The sequence below is a fragment of the Erythrolamprus reginae genome, chromosome Z (genome assembly GCF_031021105.1).
Source record: "Erythrolamprus reginae isolate rEryReg1 chromosome Z, rEryReg1.hap1, whole genome shotgun sequence".
In the NCBI taxonomy this organism is placed as follows: domain Eukaryota; kingdom Metazoa; phylum Chordata; class Lepidosauria; order Squamata; family Dipsadidae; genus Erythrolamprus; species Erythrolamprus reginae.
Genome location: NC_091963.1, coordinates 6,382,636 through 6,391,467, shown reverse-complemented (window position 1 = coordinate 6,391,467; position 8,832 = coordinate 6,382,636).

Below are 8,832 nucleotides of genomic sequence, written 5' to 3'. Positions count from 1 at the left end.
GGGTGAGTTTTGCACTTGCACGCATTAATCGCTTTTCCATTGATTTCTATGGGAAACATTGTTTCGTCTTACAAACTTTTCACCTTACAAACCTCGTCCCGGAACCAATTAAGTTTGTAAGACAAAGTATCACTGTATAGGGCTACACATGTGGGCAGTGTTCCTTCCGAATTTCAATGTTTACTGCATCAAAAGCAAAGCCCCACTTGAAAACTTTCAAAAACTGCAGAGGTGCCTAAAATGTGAAGTGATGGATAGACAAATGAGCTTGCTGCCAGTTTAATCTACAGTACCAAAATTTTATGCACCCGTTTTAAGCAGCTTTTAAGTGTCCGAAAAATTGTGTGTCCCTACACTCTCTTAGTAGCTCCGCCGCACACTGCGTGTTTTTACAACTTTGCAGCACTCGTTTATCATTTTTCGGCTGTAATCGGATTTGTTTATATTGGGCTGGGGAGCAAAACACCATGCTCATTTTCCTAATAAAATATTGCCACAGTACAGGTAGAAAAAAATTTTTCCACCCACTTCCTTCTTCTTGCACTGCAAGCTATAAAAACTTCACTCTTCCATTATTATTTTTTTTGCAGCTTAGGGATTCGTCAGCAATCTACATCTTGGCGTTTTCTTTACAAAATTCCCCAAAATGTTTATGTTGTTTTTCCTTTGATTCGGTTTGTACATTGGAGCCATTTGTTTACCTAAAGATTACTATAAGATTTCCTGCCTATTCTGGGATTCAAAAAACCACATCATGTGAAGTTGCAGAGATCGTAAATCGTTTCTATAACCTTGCCTGTAATCTCATCAGCAGGTGGTCCTTGATTTGCAACCATTCATTTAGTGACTGTTTGAAGATACAAGGTCATTGAGAACGATCTCAACCCTTAACTCAGCATCCAGACAGTCATATGAATTTTGGTGGTGCCGTGGTTAGAATGCAGTATTGCAGGCTGACTCTGCCCACTGCCAGGAGTTCGATACTGAGGGGGCTCAAGGTTGACTCAACCTTCTGAGGTGGGTAAAATGAAAACCCAGACTGTTTGGGCAATATTCTGATTCTATAAGCCGTTTAAAGAGGGCTGCAAAGCAGTGTGAAGTGGCATATAAGACTAAGTCCTATTTGGGTGCATGGCCACTGGCTTATATTTAGAAGAATAGAATAGAATTTTTTTTTATTGGCCAAGTGTGATTGGACACACAAGGAATTTGTCTTGGTGCATTTGCTCTCAACGTACATAAAATAAAATATACATTTGTCAAGAATCATGTGGTACAACACTTAATGATTGTCATAGGGAGCAAATAAGCAATGAGGAAGCAATATTAATAAAAATCTAAGGAGACAAGCAACAAGTTACAGTCATGCAGTCAACATGGGAGGAAATGGGTGATAGGAATGATGAGAAAAACTAGTAAAATAGAAGTGCAGATTTAGTAAAAAGTCTGACAGTGTTGAGAGAATTATTTGTTTAGTAGAGTGATGGCGTTCGGGAAAAAACTGTTCTTGTGTCTAGTTGTCTTGGTGTGCAGTGCTCTGTAGCGATGCTTTGAGGGTAGGAGTTGAAACAATTTGTGTCCAGGATGTGAGGGGTCAGTAAATATTTTCACAGCCCTCTTTTTCACTCCTACCATCTACAGGTCCTCAATGGAAGGCAAGTTGGCAGCCATTATTTTTTCTGCAATTCTGATTCTCCTCTGAAGTCTGTGTCGGTCCTGTTGGGTTGCAGAACCAAACCAGACAGTTATAGAGGTGCAGATGACAGACTCAGTGATTCCTCTGTAGAACTGTATCAGCAGCTCCTTGGGCAGTTTGAGCTTCCTGACTGGCGCAGAAAGAACATTCTTTGTTGTGCTTTTTTGATGATGTTTTTGATGTTAGGTGACCATTTTAGTCTTGAGATAGGATAGAACCTAGCAATTTGAAGGTCCCTACTGTTGATACTGTGTTGTCTAGTATTGTGAGAGGTGGTAGGGTGGAAGGTTTCTCCTAAAGTCTACCACCATTTCTATGGTTTTGAGTGAGTTCAGTTCTAGATTGTTCTGGTCACACCACAAGGATAGTTGTTCAACTTCCCGTCTGTATGCGGATTCATCGTTGTCTCGAATGAGTCTGATCACTGTTGTATAGAATAGTTGCATCATCCTGGGGTCACATGATCACCATTTGTGACATTCCTGGCTAGCTTCCAACAATCAAAGTCAGTAAGGGATGTCAGATTTGCTTAATGACTGCATTTAGCAACTGCTGTGATTCACTTAAGAACCCTGATAGAAAAGATTGTAAGTTTAGCCAAAGCTCGCTTAGCAATCTCCTAGCTTAGTAACTGAAATCTTGGTCCCAAATTCTGGTCATAAATTGAGGAGTACCTCTGGTGGCAAAGACGTTCTGCCGCTCTCCAGAAAGGATTGGATGGATGATGTTTAAGTAGTGGGCCCACACCAACAAAATGATGTTTAACATTGACAAGAGCAAAGTCCTTCACCTAGGCAGAAAAAACCCTGGACACACATACAACCTGGGAGAAACCCCTCTTAGCAGTAGCGACTGCGAAAGAGACCTCGGAGTCTTGGTGGACAATCAACTAAACATGAGACAACAATGTGCAGCAGCAGCTAAAAAAGGCAACACAATCCTAAGCTGCATCAACAGGGGAATACACTCCAAGACCAGGGAAGTCTTAATACCACTCTACTACGCCCTGGTCCGACCACACCTGGAGTACTATATTCAGTTCTGGTCACAACACTTCAAAAGAGACATAGAAACTCTGAAGAAGGTGCAAAAAAGAGCAACCAAGATGATTAAGGGACTGGAAACCAAGACTTACGAAGAGAGACTGAGGGAACTGGGCATGGATAGCCTAGAGAAAAGGAGGGCCAGAGCGGACATGACAGCAGTCTACAAGTATACGAGGGGATGTCACAGAGAGGAGGGGATCACTTTATTTTTCAGGGCACCAGAGAGCCGGACGAGGAACAACGGCTGGAAGCTGATCAAGGAGAGATTCAACATGGAGATAAGGAGGAACTTCCTGACGGTCAGAGCGATCATCCAATGGAACAACCTACCAGCAGACGTTGTGAACTCCAACACTCTGGACATTTTAAAGAGAAGATTGAACTGCCACTTGACTGGTGTGCTATACGGTTCCTGCTTGGGCAGGGGGTTGAACTTGATGGCCTTCATGGTCCCTTTCAACTCTAACAATAGATAGATAGATAGATAGATAGATAGATAGATAGATAGATAGATAGACAGACAGACAGACAGACAGACAGACAGACAGACAGACAGACAGACAGACAGACAGATAGTGTTGGGCGAACCCAATGAAGTTCGCCGAACCTGAACCCGAACACTTCTGGAAATAAAGCCATGCGCCAGGAAGGAATCTCCGTGATGTCAAAGCTCCGCCCCCGGAATACCATCATGGGATTCCCCACCTCCTTTTGCTTGTAGCGCCCCTGCGGCGTCCTTTTCCATTGAAATACATTTTTTTACGGAAAAGGACGCTGCAGTGGCACTGCAAGCAAAAGGAGGTGGGGAATCCCATGATGGGATTCCGGGGGCGGGGCTTTGATGTCACAGAGACCTGGCGTGTGGATTTATTTCCTCCTCAACTCCCCGTTTCGGCTGGCCAGGACGAAGTCTCCGTGATATCAAAGCTCCGCCCCCGGAATCCCATCGTGGGATTCCCCGCCTCCTTTTGCACCTCCCGACCAGCTGACAGCTCCCCGGCATTCGCCTTCCTCCGCCGCCACCGGCTCCTGGCTCCTCCTCCTCTTCTCAGCAGATGACAGCCGGATGGTGGTGCTTCGCGGTGTTTGGCACAAATGCCGAACTCAAACCCTAACTTTTTTAAAAGTTTGGGTACAGGTTCAGCATGCCGAACGCCATGAAGTTCAGTATGAACCCGAACTGTGCAAGTTCGGTTCGCCCAACACTATCTTTAAGTGACCCTCTTCTTTTCCACTGGAAGGAGAGACTGGCAGGAAAGCCAGCTGTCAAGAGATCAATAGCAGTTAATCAAAAGACCAATGGGGGGTTCCTGGTTGGTGTGAATGGAGTTTTAACCAATATGGCATGTCGCTTCCAGATCTAACCTCACACAGCTGGATTTTTTTTTCCACTAGACCTTGCTATTGTTTTTAATGCGAGCAGGAAGCAAAAAGGGATTGCAAAATGAAAAAATAAATCATTTAGACCGTGTAGGTCCATCAACACATCCTCCTCCATAGCAAATCTAAAACCTCCATTGCAGATACAGGTAATTCTCAATTTAATTCCATTTTATTTATTTATTAGAGTTGGAAGGGACCTTGTTCCACTGGCTGATCGCTCTCACCATCATCAGAAAGTTCCCCCTTATTTCCAGGTTGAATCTATCCTTAGTCAGCTTCCATCCGTTATTCCTTGTCTGGCCTTCTGGTGCCTTGGAAAACAGCCACACAGACCTACGTGTGAGGCTGAGAGAGTAGGAGTTGGGGTTATATCCACAGGCCCCTTGCATCCTGGACAGAAATTGTTTCAACTTTTACCCTGAAAAAGACGCACGAATCCCAGCGTCCAGTGAGGAACCACAGAGTTGGTCTTCTCAGGTTCCCGTCAACCCGACAATGTCGGCTGGCGGGGCCTAGGGGAAGAGCCTTCTCTGTGCGGGCCCCAGCCCTCTGGAACCAGTTCCCTGCAGAGATTTGCACTGCCCCCATCCTTATTTATTTTATTTATTTATTTATTTTGTCCAATACACAATAATACACAATGGAGGTTATAGAGGATATAGTAGAGAAGAAATACCAGATATAGTGCGCTTATGTACGCCCCTTACTGACCTCTTAGAAATCTGGAGAGGTCAACCATGGATAGTCTAAGGGTAAAATGTTGGGGGTTAGGGGATGATACTACGGAGTCTGGTAATGAGTTCCATGCTTCAACAACCCGATTACTAAAGTCATATTTTTTACAGTCAAGTTTGGAGCGGTTAATGTTAAGCTTGAATCTGTTGTGTGCTCTTGTGTTGTTGTGGTTGAAGCTGAAGTAGTCTTTGAGAGGCAGGACATTGCAACATATGATCTTGTGGGCAATACTTAGATCATGTTCAAATGCTGGCTGGAGAATTCTGGGAGTTGAAGTCCAAGTATCTTCAAGTTGCTAAGGTTGGGAAACACTAGTATAGATGATCTTAAAGCACCCTTCTGCACATTGCCATCTTCCAAATACTGCAAATACCGGTGTGGAAAATTCAGCTTCCTGAGTGAGCTATTTTTAAACACACACACGCATTAAGAACGACCACAAACTAAAATAGAACAGGGGAAACAATAATGAGAGAGAGAAATAAAGGGAGAAGCTAAAAGTGCAATAAGAAAAAAAAGAAGACGACACTAGAATATATATATATAAAGGCTTAAAGATAAAAAGAACTGCCTTCAGATATCCTTCGCAATTATATTTTAACCCCAATCTCTAAAGGTACTGTACATCATAACCTGCTTCTTTGTACTCTCCAGCCTGTCAATCATCAAAACCATAAATAGCAGTTGATTTTTTTTAATGCAAAAAGACTGTAAGAGGTTTCCAGTCATTAAATAAATGTATATTGATCATATCTTTCTCAATCTTGCCAGTTTTAAGGCTTGTGGACTTCATCTTAAAAAGTTACCCAAGTTGAAAATCATTGATCTAATCTTACTTCTAATTTCATTAAAACAGAAGTACAGAAGAATGTACTTCTGTTTTAATGGTAGCATCCCCTTGGTCACTGCCGATCTGGGGTCGCCACCATCTTTTTTTAAAAAAAAAGTTTTAATTTTTTTTTAAAAAAATTCTGCTGTCTAATGCACTATGTTATGCAAACAGGTAGATATATCACAGACTTGAAGGCATATTTGCAAATAATAAAACTCAATAAATATAGGGAGAAACCATAAATAAGGTGTTGGTTCTCTTCCAATGGATGCCCTACATGGCAGCGGACCAGACTATCTCCGGGACTGTCTTCTGCCGCATGAATCCCAGCGACCGATTAGGTCCCACAGAGTTGGCCTTCTCTGTGGCGGCCCCGGCCCTCTGGAATCAACTCCCCCCGGAGATCAGGACTGTCCCCACCCTCCTTGCCTTTCGTAAGCTCCTGAAAACCCACCTATGGGGGAATTAATGTACTCCTCAGCTATTATGATTTATGTATGGTTTATGTGGGTTGTATGATCGTTTTTTATTATAAGGGTTTTAAATACTGTTTTTAATATTGGATTTGCACTCTGTATATTGCATGTTGTGAGCTGCTCCGAGTCTTCGGAGAGGGGTGGCATACAAATATTACTACTACTACTACTACTACTACTACTACTAATTATTATTATTGTTGTTATTATTATTATTATATAAAGAAAGTATGGATCATTGACATCGCAATCCCAGGGGACAGCAGAATTGAGGAGAAGCAGCTAGAGAAATTAGTGAAATACGAAGATCTAAAAATCAAACTGCAACGACTCTGGCACAAGCCAGTGAAAGTGGTCCCAGTGGTACTTGGCACGCTGGGCGCAGTGCCAAAGGATCTTAGCCGACACTTGAAAACCATCGGAATTGACAAAATCTCCATCTGTCAATTGCAAAAGGCCACTTTACTGGGATTGGCAAACATAATTTGCCACTACATCACGCAGTCCTAGGTGCTTGGGAAGCGGCCGACTGGTGATGGAATACGAAATCCAGCATAGTGATCTCGTTTGCTGTGTTGTATTGACATAATAATAATAATAATAATAATAATAATAATAATAATAATAATAGTAGTTGTAATAGTAGCTAGTCAACCAGCAACTTCCTGTGTTCCAGTTTCCTTCTCTGAACAGGAGGGGGGTTGGAATGGATGACCTCAAGGGTACCTTTCAATTCGACAATACAGTATCCTGATTCTAACTCTTTCCTTCACAATAAGGTTGATAATGACATGCTAATCGAGTACATCTTCTCTGCTCAGCCTGAATGTTCCCTATCAAGCAGAAACAAACATGTGTTTCTTCAGGGGAACCTCATTAGAGTAACAACGTCTTCCTGACCTCTGGTACTTCTAGTCTTGTCCATTGCCCTCTCTTTGCAGTCCAACCCGTTTTGCTTACAATTCATTCTGTCCTCTGATCACAGCCTCCCCCCCCCCCCCGTTGCAAAGAAATCCAATATTTGAGCAATTTCAGAGGAGAAATGGCAGGTAATAGACGAAATTGAGCTGACTCAGTTTTTGTAGGAGTGGGACTCAGCCTGTTACCTGCTTAGAGAACCCCGAGGCTACCTTGGGGAGCTGAAGGGGGTGGGAAAAGCAGTGGAACACTCATTGTGCAACAGAACATTAAGAAAATTGCAAAGATGCTAACCAGTATTGGGTAAAAAAAAATCCAATTTGCTAGAAATTTGGCTGCGGATATAAGTGTCAAGCCGCTGCAGAAGTTGGTGATAAATTAACGGCTTGTCACACTATAGGAGGCCTGATATTTATGGGTACTTGGGAGGGGTGATTTTCATAAGGAAACAGATGCAGCCACAAAGCAGTTTTTTGAGTGGTTCAAGGACATCCTATGCCCACCCACTGGGTGGAAGCAGAAGGAGGATTTGCCACGCTGGCACAATCTGAGCGGGCAACGTGACAAGTTTGTGAGTGGGAAGGGATGTGAACTTTCAACTCAGTGGGAAGCTCAGATTTAGGTTTCCCAGTGTAGGTGCTAGGATGGCTCCGGCAATAAATTGGAACTTTGCGGCAGTACTTTGACTTGGATTCTCATTTAGCTTGGATGTGACCTGGAATTTTGACAGTAAGCAGAGTAAAATATTGTATTTTTCAGAATATAAGACAAACAGGAGTATAAGACGCACCTAGATTTTAGAGGTGGACAACAAGGAAAAAAGTACTCTGAATCAAATGGCGTAGTAATATATTATTTAATAAATTTATTTTATATTAATTATTTATTCATTTGTCCAATACACAAATACATAGGAAGAAAATAAACATGAAGTAATATATATATAAGGATAAAAGTGAAAATAGAAGAGAAGATATATGTAAGGAAGAAAATATATATAATATATGAGATAAAGGAAAGACAATTGGACAGGGGACGAAAGGCACACCAGTGCACTTATGTACGCCCCTTACTGTCCTCTTAGGAACCTGGAGAGGTCAATCATGGAGAGTCTAAGGGAGAAGTGTTGGGGGTTAGGGGTTGACACTATTGAGTCCGGTAATGAGTTCCACGCTTCGACAACTCGATTGTTAAAGTCATATTTCTTACAGTCAAGTTTGGAGTGGTTCATATTAAGTTTGAATCTGTTGCGTGCTCTTGTGTTGTTGCGGTTGAAGCTGAAGTAGTCATTGACCGGTAGGACGTTGCAGCATATGATCTTGTGGGCAATACCAGTGTAGCAGAATACTTTTTACAACTATGTACACTTTTTTTACAAACTTCAAACTTGTCAGCTTTAAGACGAATGGACTTCAACTCCCATAATTCCTCCTCCAAATATGCTAGATGGGGTAATTAGAAGGCAAAACCCTCCCTGTTTTCACAAAAATGGGGTGGGCAAAGTGCCTGGGAAGCCTGCAGAGTGTTCCTGGATGCTGGCAAAAATTCTCCTGTTTTTGCGAAAAAATGGGGACATTTTTGGCAAAAATGGGATGAAGGAGTTGGGGCTTCATGAAGCCAATAATGGCTGTATTTGGTGTATGTGGTGGTGGGGAAGACCATCTTTATACTCCAAAAAAAAAAAGGTACCTGATCACAAGGACATTTTATTTATCTTATGTAGATAGTCCTCAAGTTATGACCTCA